Raw genomic sequence first — 21,429 nt, forward strand, 5'->3', positions numbered from 1 at the left:
AGATTTCCTCTACACGCTAATCTTTTGCCCCCATGTGCCACCCAACCTACCCTATGCGCTAAACACTATCTACGCGCTAACCTATACCTTGCTGACGCTACCTGTTTGACCCTATGTGCTAAAACCCCTTACCTATGCGAACCCCTGTGACCCCTATGTGCTAGGTCTACCCTACGCGCTACCTTGTTGACCTGACGCACTAACCTACGTTTGGCATATGCTATTTTCACTCCCTGTGCTACCCTAGACTTTCTATGCGCTACGCTATTTTGTTTTAGACGCAGCCCTAAAATTAAGCTTCATGCGCTACCTAAATTTTCGTATGTGCTAATTTGCAACTTTGACGCGCTAAAACGCTAAAACCAAATTTCAAAAATAAAAAAAAAACCAAAAACGACCAAATCAAAAATAAAAAAAGGGTCAAAAGTGTTGACTTACTGATGGTCCATATGCGACAGGTCTCTGGTACCTCTGAACGCGCTCAAATGATGCCTGGAATACAGAATAGGCATTTTGACTTCTCTCCAAATTCTCCTTCTCCAAAGTTAGCAATGCACAAATGAATCCAATCAAAACACTTTTCCCCTTTTATAGGAGGAAAATGAAATTATGGTTAGGGAACCAGGCATGTAATTTGCTCGTGGTCTCCCTTATACCCTAGACTCTGTAAATTATTAGGAGATGAATCAATTTCAACATTTCACATAGACAAAATCATACACACCACACACAAATCATCAAATTCAATCAAAATTTTCAAAATATTGATTCATCTCCCGAGGGGGCATCACACATAAAATCAAATCTGGGGCACGACACAAATCATAAGAGCGATACAAATATTTCATTTGATCATAAATCATGATAACACATCATTTTCTTTGAAATAACATGTGCACACACGTCACTTCAAAGAGGGGCAAAATGTAGACGTATAAAAATGACCATATTCCTAAATGAATATTTTATGTTCATTTCTCTATTTGATTAAATCCAATTTAATTAAATTATCCACATTCCTCTATTTAATTAAGTAAATTACTCAATTAAATTCACTATACCCATTTAATGAATAAATCATTTTATTTAATTAAATCTCCCCTATCCACTTTTAATTAAAATCAAATTTAATTAAATAGTTATCCTAAATTGAATAAATCTAATTTATTTAATTTCCCCAAATTACAACCAAATTGAATTAAATTAACTTTATTTCAATTAAATCCTATTATCCCTCCATCCACTTGCATTCTCCTACATCTCCCACTTGCTTCTTAAACCCTATTCCTAACCCCCCTTCTAGACTCTTCTAATCACTTCTAATTAGCCTAACCCATCTTCTAAACTTTGTCACATCCCTAAGCAAGGGGAAGTCACTTCTCAAACCCTTAAAGTCTTTGATAACCATTAAAGGCTTCAAGTCTTCAACCACTTAATTTTCCAAAGTCTCCCAAACTATTAATGGTTAATTCAACCCTCTTACATGGTTAGAGACTTTTTGCCTAACTTAACCTTCATCCAACCCAAGGGTCTCATCAAGCCTTTAATGCTTTGACCATGATTATCTCTTAATCATTTGCACAAGAGTTTATCCTTGCATTAACTCTTAATTCAATGGGTAAGCCTAACTTAGGCTTGACCTTTACCCTCTAGATAACCATAAGGTCTTCTCAAGCATTTAATGTCTCCAACCCCTTCTCTAAACCCAACCCTATGTTGACATTTTTCACCATTTCATTGGTGCAAATTGCAAACATGGATTCCCAACTTTCAAACTCAACCCTTGATTAACTCTTCCAATCCTGGCCATCCATTGCCCTATTTTTGCTATAAATAGAGCTCTCATTCCTCCATTAAAAAATAATAATCCAAGTTTATAGTATCATACTTATGCTCAAATACATTCAAGCTTTCATATACCATTTATGCTCATCATTTTAGCCTCTCTTTTAACTAGGAATTAGTCTAAATATGCATGTTTAGAATACTTTCTTTATCATTTAGCTCAATCATAGACTAATATATCATGTTAGGATAGTATTTATACTAACCTTGTCATCTTATAGTTAGTTTATTACATTTCTAGAATCATGCATAGCTTAGGATGCATCTCATATTAAAACCAACAAAAAACATCCCTCATTCTTGCATTTGCCATCCCTAAACCATTTTGCTCAGTGATCTGAGAGCAAAAACATTGGTTTGAGGGACCGTGTAAGATAGAGAACCATGGGACCAACCTTGGGAAGCTAAGTGATACTTCATTACTCCATAGCTTGCATCAAGAAGTCCTGTGAGTGTGTGAGCAAGGCTCCATAGAGCTCCATTTTCACATTTTGAGTTCTATCGACCCACTTTTCCCACATACACTAAGTTCATATACAAAATACCAATCAATATACCAACTACTCCCCCTGAGAAGTAGCTTCTTCATCAAAGACCGAAGTAAAAGATTTATCTATTAATTCTGTCAGTTGATGACAATCATCAACTATCTAAGTCTCTACCAGTGGTGGTATGACTCCAAGCTGATCTCTGAGATATTCAAAAGTCTCCTTAGGAAAAGCTTTTGTAAAGATATCTGCAAGCTATTCTTTAGTATTCACATAAACCTATTTTATCTCCTTTTCTTCAGCTTTTTCCCTTAGAAAATTCAGTTTGATAGAAACATGTTTTGTTTTAGAATGTAGTACTGGATTCTTAGATATATCAATTGTTGTAGTGTTATCACAATATATAGTAATAGGTTACTTGCATTTTACCTTTATATATTTCAACATTTACTTAAGCCATAGTACCTGTGTACAGTTAGTTGTTGTTGCAACATATTCTGATTCTGCTGTTGAAAAAGATGTACAACTCTATTTCCTACTCAACTAAGAAACTAGTTTGTTTCCAAGAAAGAATGCTCCTCCGGTGTTGCATTTTCTATCATCCACATCTCCTACCCAATTTGCATCTGTGTATGCACATAATTCAAAGTTTTCATCTCTAGGATACCATAATCCAAGATTTATAGTGCCTTGTAAGTACCGAAAAATCCTTTTTACTATTGATTCATGATTTTCTCTAGGATTACTTTGAAATTTTGAAACAATACATACTGCATTCAAAATATCAGGTCTAGTTTATGTCAGATACAGTAAACCTCCTATCATAGATTTGTATCTAGTTGGATTAACACATGTAGATTCATCCCTTTGAGATAATTTGTCATTTGTAGTCATAGGTGTGCTTACCGGTTTAGAGTTCTCCATCCCAAATTTCTTTAGTAACTCTTTCAAGTATTTGTATTGACTCAAGAATATACCTTTATCAATCTATGAAATCTGCAATCCTAAAATGAATTTTATTTCTCCAATCATAAACATTTCAAATTCTTGTTGCATTTTAGCAGAAAATTCCTTACATAATCCATCTTCTCCTCCAAAGATTATATCATCAACAAATACTTCTATAATAAAGATGTCATCATTATTATTTTGTAATATAAATTGTTGTCAGCATTTCCTTTAGTAAAACCAATCTTTAAAAGATACTTATCCAATCTTCCATACCAAGCTCTTGGAGCTTGTTCTAATCCATACATAATTTTTCTTAACCTACAAACCATATCATTGTCATCTGTCAAAGAAAATCCATCAGGTTGTTCAATGTATACTTCCTCTTCAAGATCTCCATTTAAAAATGCACATTTAATATCCATTTGATAAACTTTGTAGTTCTTATGTGTTGAAAAAGCCAAGAATAATCCAACTGCCTTAATTCTAGCTACCGGTGCAAAGGTTTCATTGTAATCAACTCCTTCTTTCTGAGAATATCCCTTACACACTAGTCTTGCTTTATTTCTGACAACCTTACCATCTTCATTAAATTTGTTTCTGAATACCCATTTGGTTCCAATTACATTTTTATCTTTAGGTCGGGGAACTACTGTCCAAGTGTTATTTTTCTCAATTTGTTCTAATTCTTCTTCCATAGCTTTAATCCAAAATTTATCTTCACATGCCTCATTAATAGATGATGGTTCAATTTGAGAAATAAGACATACCTCTTCATTTGTAAATCTTCCTCTTGTCATAAATCCTTTAAATTTGTTTCCAATTATCTGATCTTCAAAATGATTTAATCTTACATACTGGGGTCTCTTTGTTTGTTGTTGTTCTTCACTTTTCGTGGAATCCTTATATGTTACTGGGGTAATTGGATCTTCATTCTATACTGGTGGATTTAGTGTAGGTTCATTTGTCAAAATTTCTATTGCTGGTTCAGAGTCTATATACCTTGAAGTTCCTCTGAATTGTTCATCAATCTTTACATTTGTACTCTCAACAATTTTCTGCAACCTCTTGTTAAAACATCTATATGCCTTGCTCTTAGATGAATAACAAAGAAATATTCATTCATCACTTCTAGGATCAAATTTGCCAATATACTCATCTCTTCTGATATAACATTTACTTCCAAAAATTTTGAAATACTTAAGAGTAGGAGTATTACCAAACCATAGTTCATGAGGGGTCTTACCGGTTTCACCTTTGATGTGAATTTTGTTAAATGTATAGACCATTGTGCTGACTACTTCTCTCCAATACACATGTGGTAAATTTTCTTCTAATAACATACTTCTTGTTGCATCGAAGATAGTTTTGTTTTTCTTTTCAACAACTCCATTCTGCTGTGGTGTCTGAGGTGCTGATAGTTGTCTTCTGATTCCATTCAATTCATAGAATGTATTAAAGTCCTTAGATGTGAATTCTCCTCCTTGATCTAATCTTAAGCATTTGATTTTCTTACCGGTTTCATTTTCAACCATTGCTTTGAATAGTTTGAACTTTCCAAGTGCTTTTGATTTTTCTCTAAGAAATGTAACCCAACACATTCTAGAATAGTCATCAATGATTAGCATGAAATATCTATCACCTTGTAAGCTTTTAGTTCTAGTTGGACCACATAAATTAGTGTGAATCAAATCAAGAGCATTATTGGATTTTTCTGGAATACTTTTGAAACTAGCTCTAACTTGTTTTCCAAAATGACATTCCTTACATATTGTATTCTAAGGTTTGACAATTTTAGGTAAATCTCTAACTGCCTTAGTAGTACTGATCTTTACCATGCAATCAAAGTTTACATGACAGTGTCTCTTATGCCATACCAACTCTCATCTATATGTGCAATCAAGTATGTCTTTTCACTATTATTCAAATGAAAGATATTACCTCTAATCTGATTACATGTTGCAATTTCCAAACCAGTTCTATTCATGATTTTGCATTTTCCATTTTTAAATTGTAACTGAAATCCTTTCTCAACTAATGGACCAACACTTAAAAGATTATGCTTTAATCCTTCAACATATTAAATATTGTCAGTGTTATGCTTAACATCAAGAGATATTGTACCCTTGCATTTGATTGAACAAGCTTTGTCATCTCCAAATCTTACTAAACCTCCATTGTATTCTTGAAAGTTCAAGTATTTACCTTTATCTCCTATCATATGATGTGAGCATCCTGAGTCAATGATCCATTCATCCTTTACTTCAACTTTAGCTGCTAGGGTTTGTTCTACCAATTGAGCAGTAGGTGTTGGTTGATCTTTTGTTATAGCAACAAAAAATGATCCATTGTCTGTCGGATCCTAATCAGAATAATCAGTCACACCTTCATCAGCAATGTAATAAGATTTGTCTTTGTTCTTATTAAATATGTATCTCTCATATTCAGGATTAGGCTTGTATGTTCTTCTAGCTTCTTCTCTTAGTCTAGCATGTCTATCAGGGCATCTTGAAGCCATATGACCAATCTTATTGTAGTTAAAACATTTAAAGGGTGCTTTACCTTCATGCTTACTTCCAACTGGACCTTTAGGCATTTTCCTTGCAAATCGTGCTTTCTTCAAGTTCCTCATTTTCTTTCCTACTTTCTTCAAGTTCTCTTGCATAAAAGGTTTTCTAATCAGATTTGTCAAATGATGGAGCAGATGATGTTGATGCTTTAAAGGCTAAATCTGACTTAATAGTAGCAACAAGACCAAATTCTTCAATTTCAAAAGCTCAAAGTTTCCCAATCAATGTATCCCTAGTTATTGATGTATTAGACATTGTTCTCAACTCATTTATAGCAGTAACCTTCATTTTATATGCCGGTGGCAATCCTCTGAAAACTTTTGAAACAATTTAATCCTCACTTAAGGTTCCTCCACAACATTAAATACCCAAAACAATTTCATTTACTCTTTCCATAAAAGCAGAAATCCTTTCATCTTCTTGCATTTTTAGATGCTCATACCTGACCCTGAAGCTTTCAAGTTTTGCAATTTTGACTGTAGAATCTCCTTCATTCAGTGTCTCCAAATGATCCCAAATAGCTTTAGCAGTAGACCTATCTAATAGTCCCATGATTTGTTGATCTGATAATGCGCTCAAAAGTGCTTCTCTTGCTTTGCAATCGTTTTCCTCATCTTTTGTCAAGTTAGTTGGACTGGGCTGACCAAGTACAACATCAGTATAACCTTTCTTTGTAACTTCCCAGATGTCTTTTCCAATGCAATTTAGATGTGTCTCCATTCTGATCTTCCATATGCAATAGTTGGTTCCATCAAGTTTAGGACTGTCCTTCTTGAAATAATTAGTAGACATTGGATCTCCTCAAGCTATTAAACTTCTACAAAAGAGGACTATGCTCTGATACCAATTATTAGGTCCTAGAGACAACTGAGAAGGGGGGGGGTGAATCAGTTGTCTAATAAATTCAAACCAAAAACAACTTAATCAACTTAATTCTTAATATCGATAAACCAGTTAAGTATTTCGGTAGACAGTTTTAACAGTTAATTGCTATATCGGTAAAGATTAATGCATTAAACATAAACACAATGTCATCTACAACACATGACACCAATATTTGTATGTGGAAACCCTGTAAGGGGAAAAACCATGATGGGAAACCTTACCCACAATCAGATGATACTACTGTAGATAGCAAGTGTACATAAATGGAGTCTGCACATGTAGAAAGGCCAACAACCTAGAGCTCACTGCTCAATCACAAAATGGGAGTTACACTGACTACAGTTGGATGGTTAAATCCAATAAGAATGTACTACACAAAATAGCATCTTCATATGCTGGACAGTACTGGTGTAATGCTGATATGCTTTCACAAAAACCTAACTTCACCTTCAAATGATGTCTGCATGTATTGCACTGCTTAATCTCACATATCCCTTCACACAATTCTTTTTTCGCATTCCACACTTGATCTTACAAATAAGATCTTACCTTTATACCATAACCTAAGACCAATTTTAGTAGGTCGACTCTACAAGATATTACAATAAAAATATTTTACAAACAATATAATATCTGATGCAATAACTGATTGAACATATCGGCTTAATGCATTTACAACAATAATTAATCATTTCCATAGCGTGCCATGCTGATCTGGAAAAGATAAACCTGCCCGTGTAACCCTAGATAACCTTGGGCCTATTTGCCGATAAAAGAAAATATGCAAACATGAATATATCAATTATTAATTTGTTAAGATAAGATGTCCACATGATGTCTTCGATATTACTAAGTGTCTTCCATATCATTCCAAGTGTCGGTGATCATTATATCCTATCGGTGAACCATATACCAGTAACTGTGCAATAGTTACTTGCTTGTCAGTGAATGCTACTAGATCTCTAAAGTGCTAGTGTTCTAGTAGGTGTTGACATCAATGACAAAACTATACCAAAATACCAATAGTCTTGTAGTTGCATTTTTATTATTCCATCCTTTAGTTATCATTATCATTACCATTTTCATTTCTCATTCAATTTCATTTTCATATTTAATTCCATTCTCATTACCATTTTCCATTTTCCATTTTCACCACTTGCATTTTTGTCATCATAATCATTTTAGTTGCACTTCCATCATACATGGAATTCATTACATCTATTTACATATGCCATATAATTTATCATTTTCACTTAGAAACTTTCATATCATGTTGATTATCACATATCATGTGCACATTAGGTTCAATAACAAGTATCTTACGAGCTATATTTCAACTCCAATGTAATAAAAGCATGATTTGAAATAAAAAGAGTTTTGTTAAAATTATGCACATTAATCTCAACCACTACATTGCATACATCCTCACTACACAAGAATAAATATTCATTTCATTATTACATCACACATCATATAGTATCATACATAATAATTTAAATCCCATTCTACATGCATTATAGGTTACACATAATAATGACATATCACATAATCATACATATCACATAAATCACATGCACTCAACTTGCATCCATAACACGTTAAAATATCATAAATAAACATGTACATGCATATCACATAGGCATACATCCTGCATCACAAACATGTAAGATAATATGCATTACCATAATCATAAATAAAAAAATCATCAATCATCCATCACACATCCATAATAAGTTACACATGTATGCCGTCACAAAATCATGCCTCATATATATATCAAAAATCAAAATGTGTCCAATCATAGTACAATGATAGCCTCGAAGGATTAAAATGTCACACTTATAAGATCAATAGCCCATGCTCTCTCTATCAGTTGCACTAAAGGATCCTCCTGGAGGTGGTAGCAGTTCTCTCATCCTAATGAAAGCACCCAACTGCTAGCTTTGTGTCCTGTGATATCCAGTACTCTCTGCATACGATGCCACCCTCTACTCTGCTAACACTACCTGATAGTATAGATCCCTATAATACTAGATCCCTATAATACTAGATCTCCTGTGCCATCCTCTTGATCTACTGGTGTGCACCTACAATCTCTATGAAAATTGCAGAAAATCCTGCAAGTTCCAATAGTCGTCGTACAACATCCGTCTCCCCCCGCAGTCTCAAAGACTCAATCTTTGCCCTGCTCAATTTGACTTGGAGTGTCTCTATCTCCCCATCTATCCTCCACATCTCCTCCCCCATTTTCCTAACAAGCCCCCTTCTCCTGGCTACCTCTAATAGCTCTGAGGTGGTCTGGGCCTCTATCTTTTAGCTATCTCACTCAGAGATAGTAGCCTCAAGGTCCCTCCACAAGGCATCTCCCTCTCCCCTCACCCAGTCCAGCTCTACCTGTAAGTTGTTAGCTCTAACCCTCTCCTTCTTTACCCTCCTCCTCTCCCCTGCTAGTTGATCCTCTGGGCTCTATGTCTGATCCCTCTCTGTGTCCCTCTCCAAAATGGCCTGGTCCAAAATGTCCTGGTCCAAAATGTCTTGAGAGACTTGTCCTCCTACCTTCTCCTCCCTATCCTCTCCCATAGATATATCCATCAACTCTGCTCCTCCTCCTCCTAGTTCCTCTTATTGTGGTGCATCAATCTACCCTATGGGAGCATGTACGTATAGAGGTACCTCTTCCTGTACTTGTCTCCTCTCCCCTATCCTAGGAACCCACCGCTAACCACTCTTCCTACCCCTCCCTCCCCAACCATATCCCCCTCTCCTTTGACTATCTAATCCACTGTTGGTGCTATCTCAACCACCTCAAGGGTCCCTAGTACAATAATTCAAACAAGCCTATGGGCCTCCCACCATGCAATATAGGCCCTAGTGCATCCTACATCGTTGATCTCTGACCTCTCCTCCCAAACCAATGTTGTTATCCCTATCCATCTGAGGTGAATTATGAAAGGTCCAATGGTATCCCCCTAGGTGGTCATCTCCCTAGTGATCCATGGGTGTGTACACTCATGCCCCACTATGTCCTACTACTACCCAAACTGCCTCATAACTCAATGTGGGAGGTACTGATTGATCACATGCACTATCTAGCCAAATAACCAGCACTAGCTCTGTACCCAAGCAAGCATGCAATCCCACAACTAGTGCTTGCAATATCTTAAAGGGAACCATGTGAAATCTATCATCTCATCAAATATGTACCTCCAAAATCAAATGGCGCCAACCTTTGTATAGTGTAGCAACCCCCGGTACCTTTCTATATACATATACCTCTACCTCTATGGTTGTGCTTCTACTGGTCGTGCAACTATGATGTGCTCCCAAGCCAAGATGTAGAGTAGTGTGATGCTAGTCTCAAGGTTCTTGTAACCTCGGTAAGCACACATATGCATATCATTGGTATAGCTTCCATAGCATACTTGGCCCCCCAAGAATACTATACCCCATCCTCGAGTATGTAATATAAGCATCTTCTCCACCCAATATAAAAGTTGTCTCTGCTCAAGTCTAGCATCACTCGCCTGCTGATAAGCCCACAAATGAACAAAACTAGGTAGCAAATCCCTCGGTGCCACTCCATCACCCTCCTCAAGACCATCTATTTGCGATCCATAAGGAGATCTTATGTGCAACATATCCTCCAAAGATAATCCTCCCCATGCTCTAATAAGTACTCAGGAATCACACCTCTGATGGGGACCTTCAAGATCTGCCACACGTCAAAGAGAGTGATGCTGGCCTCACTTATCAGTAAATAGAACATGCAAGTCTCATTGTTCTAGCGCTCAATTAGGGTGGTCATCATGGCCGTGTGGCATCAAATCTGAAGCCATTGTGCTACAAACCCTAAGTCACACCATGCTAGGAGTATCCGCTCTATCCCCCTAGATCTCTAAATAATGCCATAGTGGGTGGCCAATGCTCGCATGACTCTAAAATGTATGGATCCTCCTGCATCCAATCAAACCACTCCATTAACCCTCTTTTCTAGCCTATTCTAGCCTAATCCTACCCTTGGGGCATCTTGTTGACACCCCGTAGCCTTGCCTTAGTATCCCATTCTTCCCCCATTTTCCTCTACATAAAGATGACATTTCTATTAGGCCCAATATGGAAAGCTAATGTACTGAGAGGGGAGGGGTGAATCAGTACTCCAAAACTTTTCTTGAATAATAACTTTACTGTTATGCATAAACAAAATAGTGCAGCAACATAAAATAAAATTAAAACAAATAGATAACAATCATACATGATTCACTCCATAACACATATATTTTGGTTACGTAGAAACTCTTGGTTAGAGAGAAAAATTGTGGTGGGGATGGCACCCACAACTTCATACTGCAATAATAAAGAGTGCTTGGTTAGAGCTACATTTTAGCTATTTCTGATAGCTTACCCTGTTAGGAGTAACAAGATCTGTTAGATCTACCTTGTTAAAAGATTTTACAACATTTACTCTGAATGTTGCACCTAGTTAGAGGCTTTACAATTTATAGACTTGATTAGAGTCTTTTACCCTATTAAAGGTTTCTCTTTCAACTTCACAATGTTACAATAAAATCATTACAAATATCTACAACTTTACATCTGAAATGTTATAGTAGATTCTATGTGCTTAGAATAGATTACCTTGCTTATAGCATACCTCGATAACCCATATAGTAACTCGGTAAACCCTTCTGTTTACTCTGTTCTTTGACTGTTCTCTGAAAACCTTCTCGGTGACCTCTGTGTCTTTGTAACAGTCTTCTTACACACATGTATACACCCTTAATTCATGTTGTATAAATAGATCTCTTAAGACGATGATCTAATTCATTGCTTCGATCTTACAAACAAGATTCATCAAATGAATAACTATACAAAATATTTCATTGGTTAGATTGATCTCAAAATCATACATAATCTTCTGGTGAAATTTCCAATGTAATAATGGTTAGATGTGTCTCGATCTTGTAACACGTTTTCATATGCATGTCCAGGTTCAATGTATCTGGTAACATGTTTCAATCGGTGTATATTAACTCGGTGTGTCATATTTGCTGCTCGGTAGTCATAAAAAGATACTCGGTAGATAGCTCGGTGTATACTGCATTTTGTGACTGCTTTCCTCTGTAACCGACTAGATTGTGCATACCAACTTCTCTATGTGTACTGACTGCATGATTCGGTAGTGTTAACCGACTAGAGTATATAGTATGACTTTAAATATAAAAACTAATGGCAATTTGATAAGTAGTAACAATCTCCCCTTTTGACATTAGTTGAGATGTTTGACAAAAACTACTTTCAAATTCATAACTCAAAAATCTATATACTTTACAAAATGACTATACTTGACAGTATATACAATAGTCAATGAAATAGTATATTCAGATATACTCCCCTTATCATTATATTGTACATAACTCTAATTTTTGCATGCTCGGTTCTATGTTTGTGTGCTCTGCATACTTTGCTCGGTATACTCCCCTTGTATACAATACTCCAAATACTATATCAAAACTGTATCACTCCCCAAATATAGTATCACTCAATATATTGTATTACTCTCCCTTTTTGACAAACATCAAAAAACTTAATTTCCATCCGGGGGTGGTAACTGATCAAAAATGGATTTATACTTCTTCTGGGCGTTGGTGAGTGCGATAGAGAGTGCATCTTTTACACTTTCCATTAAAGAAGTTTGTGCTTGAATATCAGCCAATAGTGATATTAAGCCATCAAGAGTGCTTCCCTCTTGTGTAGTAGATAGGCGTGTGGCTCGGTTAATCTGTTCTTGAACTGATGAAAGATGAGGAAGGAATAATGTCTGGAGTGTCATTATATCCATCCTGATCTTATGTTCTTCATTTCTGAGTTCCAATTGTTGAGCCATGAGCTGTTGAAGCTTGGTATAAAAATTTTGAACTAAATTGGGCTCAGGAGTCAACTTATTTGAGAGATCGGTGATCTCTTTTTCAATTGCATTAGTTTTATTCTTGATATCTTTAATGAATATAGAAAATGTACAAAGTTTCTGAAATAAATAAAGAATATGCTTGAGTTGAGGGGACAACTCAACAATGAATTTGACAAGTTTGACTTTGCCAATAGCTAGAGATTTTTGTACCTCTTCTATCATTTTTGCAGTAAGCTCCTTGTCTTTTAGCTTGCTCAAGTACTCAGATGCATCAACTCTGGATGTTTCTATTTGATTTAGGAGTTCATCAAGTTGAATGTGGATGGTTGCATCGGTTGACACTGTAGTTGTAGGTAGCATATTGGATAGCAGTGTCTTCACCTTCTAAAATACTTTATTCTTCTTTTGTATGGCCATCTATTTTTCTTCTTCGACCTTTGCTTTGCATATTTCACCAAAATCAATGAGTGCTTGCCCCTTTAATTTTGATATATCCACATTGGGCAACACTATTGGTTTAGATAAATCAACTTTGAAACTATGCTTTTTCGCCTTCTTCTCTTTACCTTTGGTTAGTTCGACCAAGACAATAGCTTGAGAGGCTTGCTGACCCTCGGTAGGTTTCTCAGTAGAGGCAACACTTTGGTCTGTTCCTATAGTTGTTGTGGTGTCTTTTGGTGTCTCAGTACTGGGTGTCCCAGCTGCTACATTTTCAATGCTCGAGGGTGCTTTAGAGGTATGGTCTTGAGTAGTATCTTCTCCTGTTGTAGACTTGTGATCTTCGGTGCCTTGTGCTATATCCTAAGGAGCTTCAGTAGAGACATGTTGAGTGATCGGTGGATAAGGCTGAACTTGTTCTAAAACGGATTCACTAGATACAAGTTTTGCATATGTAGTGCCTTCTATCATCTCCTGCTCCTATTCCTCTGTATCCATGACATCTTCATCAATTTGAATAGTGTCAGTCTGGTCTTGCTCGGTAGCATCAGGATCTTGTTCGGTGACATCAATGATTTCAACTTTAGATTGTTCACCGGCATCTTTGATTTTGAAGATTTCCTGCCATTTTTCTTTTGTCTCATTCTCTACATCAATATATAGCCCATTCATCAGTTTTAAGGCTCTTTGTTTGACAAGAAATTTTGAATTGTAGGTTGTCAAGTGTTCCTTTATTTCTGCTATAGACATATCAGGAAATAGATGGACTAGACTTCTTTCTCTGATTTGTTTCTCTGAGTCCATTGCATACTTCCACCTATTATCAATATGCAAGTAAAGTTCATTTGGAAGTGACTTTACTAGTTCCAATGGAGCTAGCCGAAACTTTAGAAGTGTGCAAATGACAACTTCTTCAATTTGTCTGTTCTCATCATTATTTCTTGTTTCATACTTGGCATATCTAAAAGAACCAAATCCACCATATTCTTTTAGATTGGCACAGAAGTTTTCAACACTATGTATATTTACCTTCTTATTCTTGACAATCTAGAATTTGTTGGCATCCTCAGATTCTGTATCACTAGACTCTTTTGCCAAAATGAGTCTTCGAGTAGATTTCTTGTAGGTCTTGGTTACCTTGGGAGCAGTAACACTCTTTTGTTTCTTACTCGGTGATGCAGTTGATGCTCTTGTATTAGGTCTCTTTGTTGGAGGAGTCGGTAGGGCCTTTGAAATGTCCTATTTCTTTCTTTTCAATACTTTACCCTTAGGCAGTTCAGTGCTCAATGTTATTGCTACCTCTTGAGCTTCTAATTCCTCTTCAGTGATGGCAAGAGTACCTTTGATAGGTGTGGAGGAAGATTCTTCTCTGAATTTCTCTGTTAAAACCTTTATCATCTTTGTTGCTTTCCTTGTAGCTTCGGGTACTACAATGCTCATTTTTACTTTTCCCTTCACTTCTTCATAGGTTCCATACCTCAGTTCGATGGCATGCCTTGGTAATGAAAGATAGGCATCAATTTGCTATTGTGTGATATCAAAGTCAATCTTGTAACCCATAGGTGGCAAAGATTGAGTCCTTGGTTCCACAGCATTCACATAACAGGAGTCAGTATCTACCTCAAAGCATATATCATCTTTATATTTCTCCACTAGTTGGGGTGGAATCTGGTACTTGTTGTGCATCTTCTCTTGAAATTTGCTGAAATAATCATCCATTATATCATTGAAATTATCACCTAGCATCTTGATAAAGTTGTTAATCTGATGGGTGATTGGTCGGTGTAGCTCCCAAACTACTTTACCGACTGATGGAAAGAATTTTTTCAAAGTAGAAAAACATGCATACAAGAAGTGAGCCAAACTTTAGTGTATTTACCGAGTTGTTCTTCTTCAGCTTCCTTATTGTGTTCAGGTTCTCAAACAGGTTCTTCAGTAACACTTCACATAAATCAATCTTCATTCCCTTTTTCACAATTTTATAAGCTATGTCAACTGCGGCACAGGGTACGTTGTTTTCCCTTGCAGATTGGAAGAAACAATAACCAATTACTCTAATGGCAAACTTAAGTTCTGCATCAGTGACATTGTTCAGTTTTAATCCTCTGTAATCAGATTCAACTCCAGTTAAACTGATTAATTCCTTCTATGATATCATCTTTTGAGCTCGTGCATGATCATAGATAGGATAACCGGTGATCACATGAATGATTTCCTTGGTGATTTTGAATGGTTGCTCTTCTAGCCACATGAAATCACATGAACTCTGCTCAGAACAAACTTGACCCATTGGGGCTTGAACACACAAGGGTAGGTTAGGGCTTCAATCAATCCTTTGATCTTGATGTGTTCATACTTGCTGTTTAATTTACCATATGTGCACAATTCATCATAGGTATCTCTTATCTCAACATGACCAAGTTCTTCAACATGACATTTGGTGAAGAATCTAACATCTTCGATTAACAAGACTTGATCCGGGATGAGTGAAAAGGTGGTTTTGTCATCTGGTTCAGAGGTGACTTTAGGAGTCAAAGTGTATTTCAGTGAGGGCTTCTCTAAATTCTTGACAACAATGGGATCTTGGATCTTGGGCGCCATTATAGATTTCAGGTAAAACTTAGCAAACTATCCTTAGGGTTTGACAGTTTACAAATGGCAGACGCTTCACACTCAGCAGATAATAACAATTTGATAAGATCGGTAAACCAGCTTAACAATGCGATGAGATTTGATGTAAATACCTTGGATTCACTCTGAATGAGGTTTGATCACCTTGATTAGCTCTGCTCTGCTCTTTCAAAAACTTGGTGAATGTAAATGACCACGAAAATGCTTTTAAGTACACAAAATACCTTATCGGGCTCCGTGCGGGTTAGGTCAAAACATTAAATGCACTTTGTTCACCTTTAACCGATTTACTCTCTTTTTTTTTGTTTTAACCGAGTAACCAAATTTCCTTCATTTACCGACTTGACAGGTTTCCTGTATTCACTGACTTGACAGGTTTCCTGTAAAGTACTTTTGATAGAATTTCAGACTCACTAACACATCTTAACTATGTAGATTTTGAATTTTGTACATAATAGAATAGGAACTGTTATGATTTTAACCTTCAGAGAATGCAGTCCCTTCATACCTTTGCTGATTAATTTGGAATAGGTGCACCTAACTTAGTAGGTAAGGTGATTTCTCCATTTGTCACAATTTCCTTCTTTTTCCAAATCATCTTTAATTTTTCTTTTATTTCTTCAGTGTCTCCTCTAGGTTGATCTGTGCAATCTCTAGCTAAATGTCCAACTTTGTGACAATGAAAACATGCCATACTAGGATTTCTCCATGATCTTCGCTTGTTCATTCCAAACCTTATAAAACAGTTGGCACTAATATGTCCATATCTTCCACAACATTCACACCATATCCTTGTATTGTAATCCCATGGTACTACTGCATATTGTCGGTAAGGATTTGTGTGAGTTCGGTAACCTCTAGTGTTTGCTCAGTGTGCAGACCACATGTAGTTCTTTTGCTTAAGCCAGCACTTCTCAATACTATGTCCATATCTATTGTAGTTTCTGCAAAACCCTTTGAATTTTTCCTTCTGATAGTTGTTAACAGACTTTGTCCTACATTGATTAGATGTGTGACCATATTTATTGCAATTGTAACAATAATCATTGGAATTAGTGATATTCGGTTGCTTAACTTTTCTGATTTGGCATATGTTGGCAGTGTGACCTTGATTTCCACAGTAGTAGCATATAGGCTTCTTTCTTTTTATGTTATTCCTTTTTCCAACTTGCTTTGATGATTCTCCTCTCTCGGTAGTATGAATTCCTTTCTCGGTAGAGTCTTTTCCTTTGTAATCGAGTCCTGCATCTCTATTGGGTCTTCTTATATTCAATTGCTCATCCAACATATTTGATGCTTCATAACTCTTCTTCAGTGTTTCTTTGGATTTCTTCTCTATTTCAAGTTCATCGATCAACCTTGATACTTCAAGTTTCAATGCTTGATTTTCATCATTCTTCAGAATTGCTTCATGATGTGCATAACCTAGTTGATCTGTCATATTTTGTTGAATCCCAGTCAATCTTATGATTTCATCATTTTTATCAAATACCAAGACTTCAAGTTGTTGTTTCTCTCTTTGTAGATCTCTTGCTTTATCCTCAGCTATCCTTAATGCATCTAGATTTTCAGTCATTTGTGTCATTGCTTTTAGTTGATCAGCCAGTGCTTTGTTCTTTTCTCTCAATACTCCAATTATTTCTTTAGTTTCTTTAGATATACTATTCTCAGATGATGTCTCAATTTGTTCCACTAACTCTTGAGAATCCTGCAAGTTGTCAGATAATCTTCTTCTTACTTTCAGAGATTTTTGCATTTGCCTTTGCATGTCTGCAATCACTTGATTAGCATGATCCAGCTCTTCTTGTAGATATATAATCCTCTGAGATTGTTTGTAGCCTTCCATTGATAAGATCTTTCTCTTTAGGCAATTAAACCCTTTTCCAAGATACAAGCTCTGATACCAATTGTTAGGCCCAATATGGAAAGCTAATGTATTGAGAGGGGAGGGGTGAATCAGTACTCCAAAACTTTTCTTAAATAATAACTTTACTGTTATGCATAAACAAAATAGTGCAGTAACATAAAATAAAGTTAAAACAAATAGATAAAAATCATACATGATTCACTCCATAACACATATATTTTGGTTACGCAGAAACTCTTGGTTAGAGAGAAAAACTACAGTGGGGATGGCACCCACAACTTCACTACTCCAATAATAAAGAGTGCTCGGCTAGAGCTACATTTTAGCTATTTCTGATAGCTTATCCTATTAGGAGTAACAAGATCTATTAGATCTACCTTGTTAAAGGATTTTACAACATTTACTTTGAATGTTGCACCTAGTTAGAGGCTTTACAATTTATAGACTTGATTAGAGTCTTTTACCCTATTAAAGGTTTCTCTTTCAACTTCACAATGTTACAATAAAATCATTACAAATATCTGCAACTTTACATCTGAAATGTTATAGCAGATTCTATGTGCTCATAATAGATTACCTTGCTTATAGCATACCTTAGTAACCCATATAGTAACTCGATAAACCCTTCTGTTTACTCTGTTCTTCGACTGTTCTCTGAAAACCTTTTCGATGACCTTTGTGTCTCTGTAATAGTCTTCTTACACACATGTATACACCCTTAACTCATGTTGTATAAATAGATCTCTTAAGATGGTGATCTAATTCATTGCTTCGATCCTACAAACAAGATTCCTCAAATGAATAACTATACAAAATATTTCATTGGTTAGATTGATCTCAAAATCATACACAATCTTCTGGTGCAATTTCCAATGTAATAACGGTTAGATGTGCCTCGATCTTGTAACACATTTTCATATGCATGTCCAGGTTCAATGTATTTGGTAACACATTTCACTCGGTGTATATTAACTCGGTGTGTCATCTTTGCTGCTCAGTAGTAATAAAAGATACTCGGTAGACAGCTCAGTGTATACTGCGATCTGTGACTGCTTTCCTCTGTAACCGACTAGACTATGCATATTGACTTCTCTATGTGTATCGACTACATGATTCGGTAGTGTTAACTGACTAGAGTATATAGTATGACTTTGAATATAAAAACTAATGGCAATTTGATAAGTAGTAACAATTTCTCCTTAGGCGGAGAAGCCAAAACCATGGCTCCTACGCTGATCCATAGTGTGGAGATGACAATCCATAGTTTGCCCTTATCCACCCTTATCCCCATTGTGGACACTAATCCTCCAATCAACGTTTATGCAGATGATATCCATCTATGAGGATGACAGTCGTCTACGTATATGATGTCCATCTATGAGGACTACGGTCATCTTCACAGACAATGATCACCCCTGTAGACGTCGAAACAGTGATTGACGCTTGCCCCCGCTAAGAATTACCCCCCATTAATACCTCTAATTAATGCTATCCTGCTAAACCATAAATTCAAGGATAGGGTACGTACCGATGCTCCATACTCAGGTGGTCGTTGGTATCTCTAGACCTTCTCTGCATGGTATTCATTGTGTGGAATGTGATCCATTTCTTTTCTCTCTCTACACTCTGTGAACTATGTGTGTGACAATGACCCTTCTTTGGGCCCCATGTGGCTTATATAGGGCCTCCCTTCACCTTTTTCTCACCTTTCCTTCATCGTTGCTCCTTTTCTCTTTTTCTTCCTTCCAAATTCCTTTTATTTTCGTATTTTCTCTTTCTTCTACCCTTGTCATTATTTTCTTCTTTTCGAGAATTTTCCCAAAAAAAAAATTTAAAATTTTTTTGGTTCAATTATCGAGGGGGCATGTACCACCCATGTCTTCACGTTGGGGCATCTTATTTTGTCTTTTACCCACCGCCAATTTTGTCACCGCGTAAAAGAGGGGCAAAATGTATATGTATAAAAAATAAACATTTAATTAATTTAGCTTCTACATAATTAATTTATTTAATCATGTTTATCCTTATTCTTCTCAAAATTAATTAAATCAAATAGTTCAATAGTTAATTTATCAAATAAATTAATTATTTTTCACTCTTCTAAAGTCATCCAAATCATTAATTCTTCTTAGTTAATTGATTCTAATTAATTAACTTAACCATGTGATTCCTACAAATCACTTCTTCTAATCCTCACTTAGCCTAGCTAATTCTTCTAGAACCATGATTAACATTATCCTCCAATTTTATATTCCTCCACTCATTCTCTCTCATCATGTCACATCCTCCTAACTTTACCACTTGCATTTTAATCCCTCATTAACCCATCTAATCACCTCTCTTAATCATTTTCACAACCCTGATCCTCAAGATTAGGAGCAAGTCAACCATTTGCCATAAATGGTTTGTCCCCTCCATCTTCCAAACCTCAAATGCACCTAATTTGGTTGTGTCAAAGGATTTCAAATCCTTTGCACATTACCATGCTCTCTCTTCCCCAAAAAAATTTAATTCCTTTTCTCCTTTATTCTTTCTATGCACTCTTGTATTTGGGATTTTTTAATTCCCTTGTCCCTTCCAAAGAAATTTTTTAATTCCTTTTTATTCCTCCAATGTTCCTAGGGATCTCTTCCCCATGCACCTTGAGGAGTGTGGAGACAAGAAATGCCTTTATGGAAAATATCTTGGTCTCCACACCTTGTCCTCTCAATTCTTCCCATCACTTTCCTTCAATATCCACCCTCCATTTCAAATCAATCTAGGCCCTCCATTTTGGCCTCCTCCAATCTATAAATTGGAGTCTCCTCCCCTCATTTCCACATCTATAATCCAAGTAATCTTATGTTGGACTTTTATGAGCTCAAAACATCTACCATATCCACATAATGCCCGAATCATCCCACACTTAAGCCTATTAATCCATCTGTCTCATATTCAAGTCCTTTGTTGTTGTTTAAGTGGAGATCAATCCACATCCCAATCAAGAGCCAATCCAATAAAGCAAGGAAGGGGCACATTCTTTGCTTCATCAAAGGCTCACTAATATATTTGGACTAGATTTCTAACTAAGGTTTTTGATGGAGAAAGTATATTGTGGCCAAATTTGATTTTTGTTTTAAAAATGCCTGCATTCGTCGTAATTCCGATGACAATTTCCCATTTGGTTTCAATGAAGAAGGCATTAGCAATGAGAATTTTCTTTTTTTCAAAAATGTCCTTGAGTTCATCGTAATTCCAACAACAACAACCATTACTTAAAAAAGAAGAAGAGGGGAATTCATTTGTGCATTGCAATCCTGCGTAGGCATCCATGACAACTTCAACCCCCAAGAACATCAAACCCGCGTCGAAGGCATTTGTGGAATTGCTTGCAATCCCGTGCAAGAGGTAGATTCAAATTGCCCTAGTTTTTAATTTCATATTGCAAAAAATATACATGTGGTGGTTAATTTCCCTAGTTTAATCTCGTAAAACCATAGAACTGTGATTTAGGAATGAGCGTTCAATTTTGTAGCAGTAATCCCTTCCTCCTGTATACGCGTGTGTTGATTGTTCACATGAGATCACATCTCTTTGCGGCATCGTATCAAACAATTCATGAGCCTTGTCCATGTTTCCACATTTTGCATTCATGTCAAGAAGGGCATTTGCAAGTACAACACCTAACAAAATTCCTCTATCCATTATGCTTTGATGGATGTCCATACCCTGTTTCAAAGCTCCCATTTTTGCACAGGCAGGGAGGATGCTGGTAAAGGTTGTGGAATTTGGCTTTATGCCTTCCAATTTTATTTGCTTGAAAGTGTCTAAAGCCTTTTCGACAAATCCATTTTGTGCATATCTAGCAAT

The sequence above is a fragment of the Cryptomeria japonica genome, chromosome 1, assembly GCF_030272615.1.
Source record: "Cryptomeria japonica chromosome 1, Sugi_1.0, whole genome shotgun sequence".
Lineage (NCBI taxonomy): Eukaryota > Viridiplantae > Streptophyta > Pinopsida > Cupressales > Cupressaceae > Cryptomeria > Cryptomeria japonica.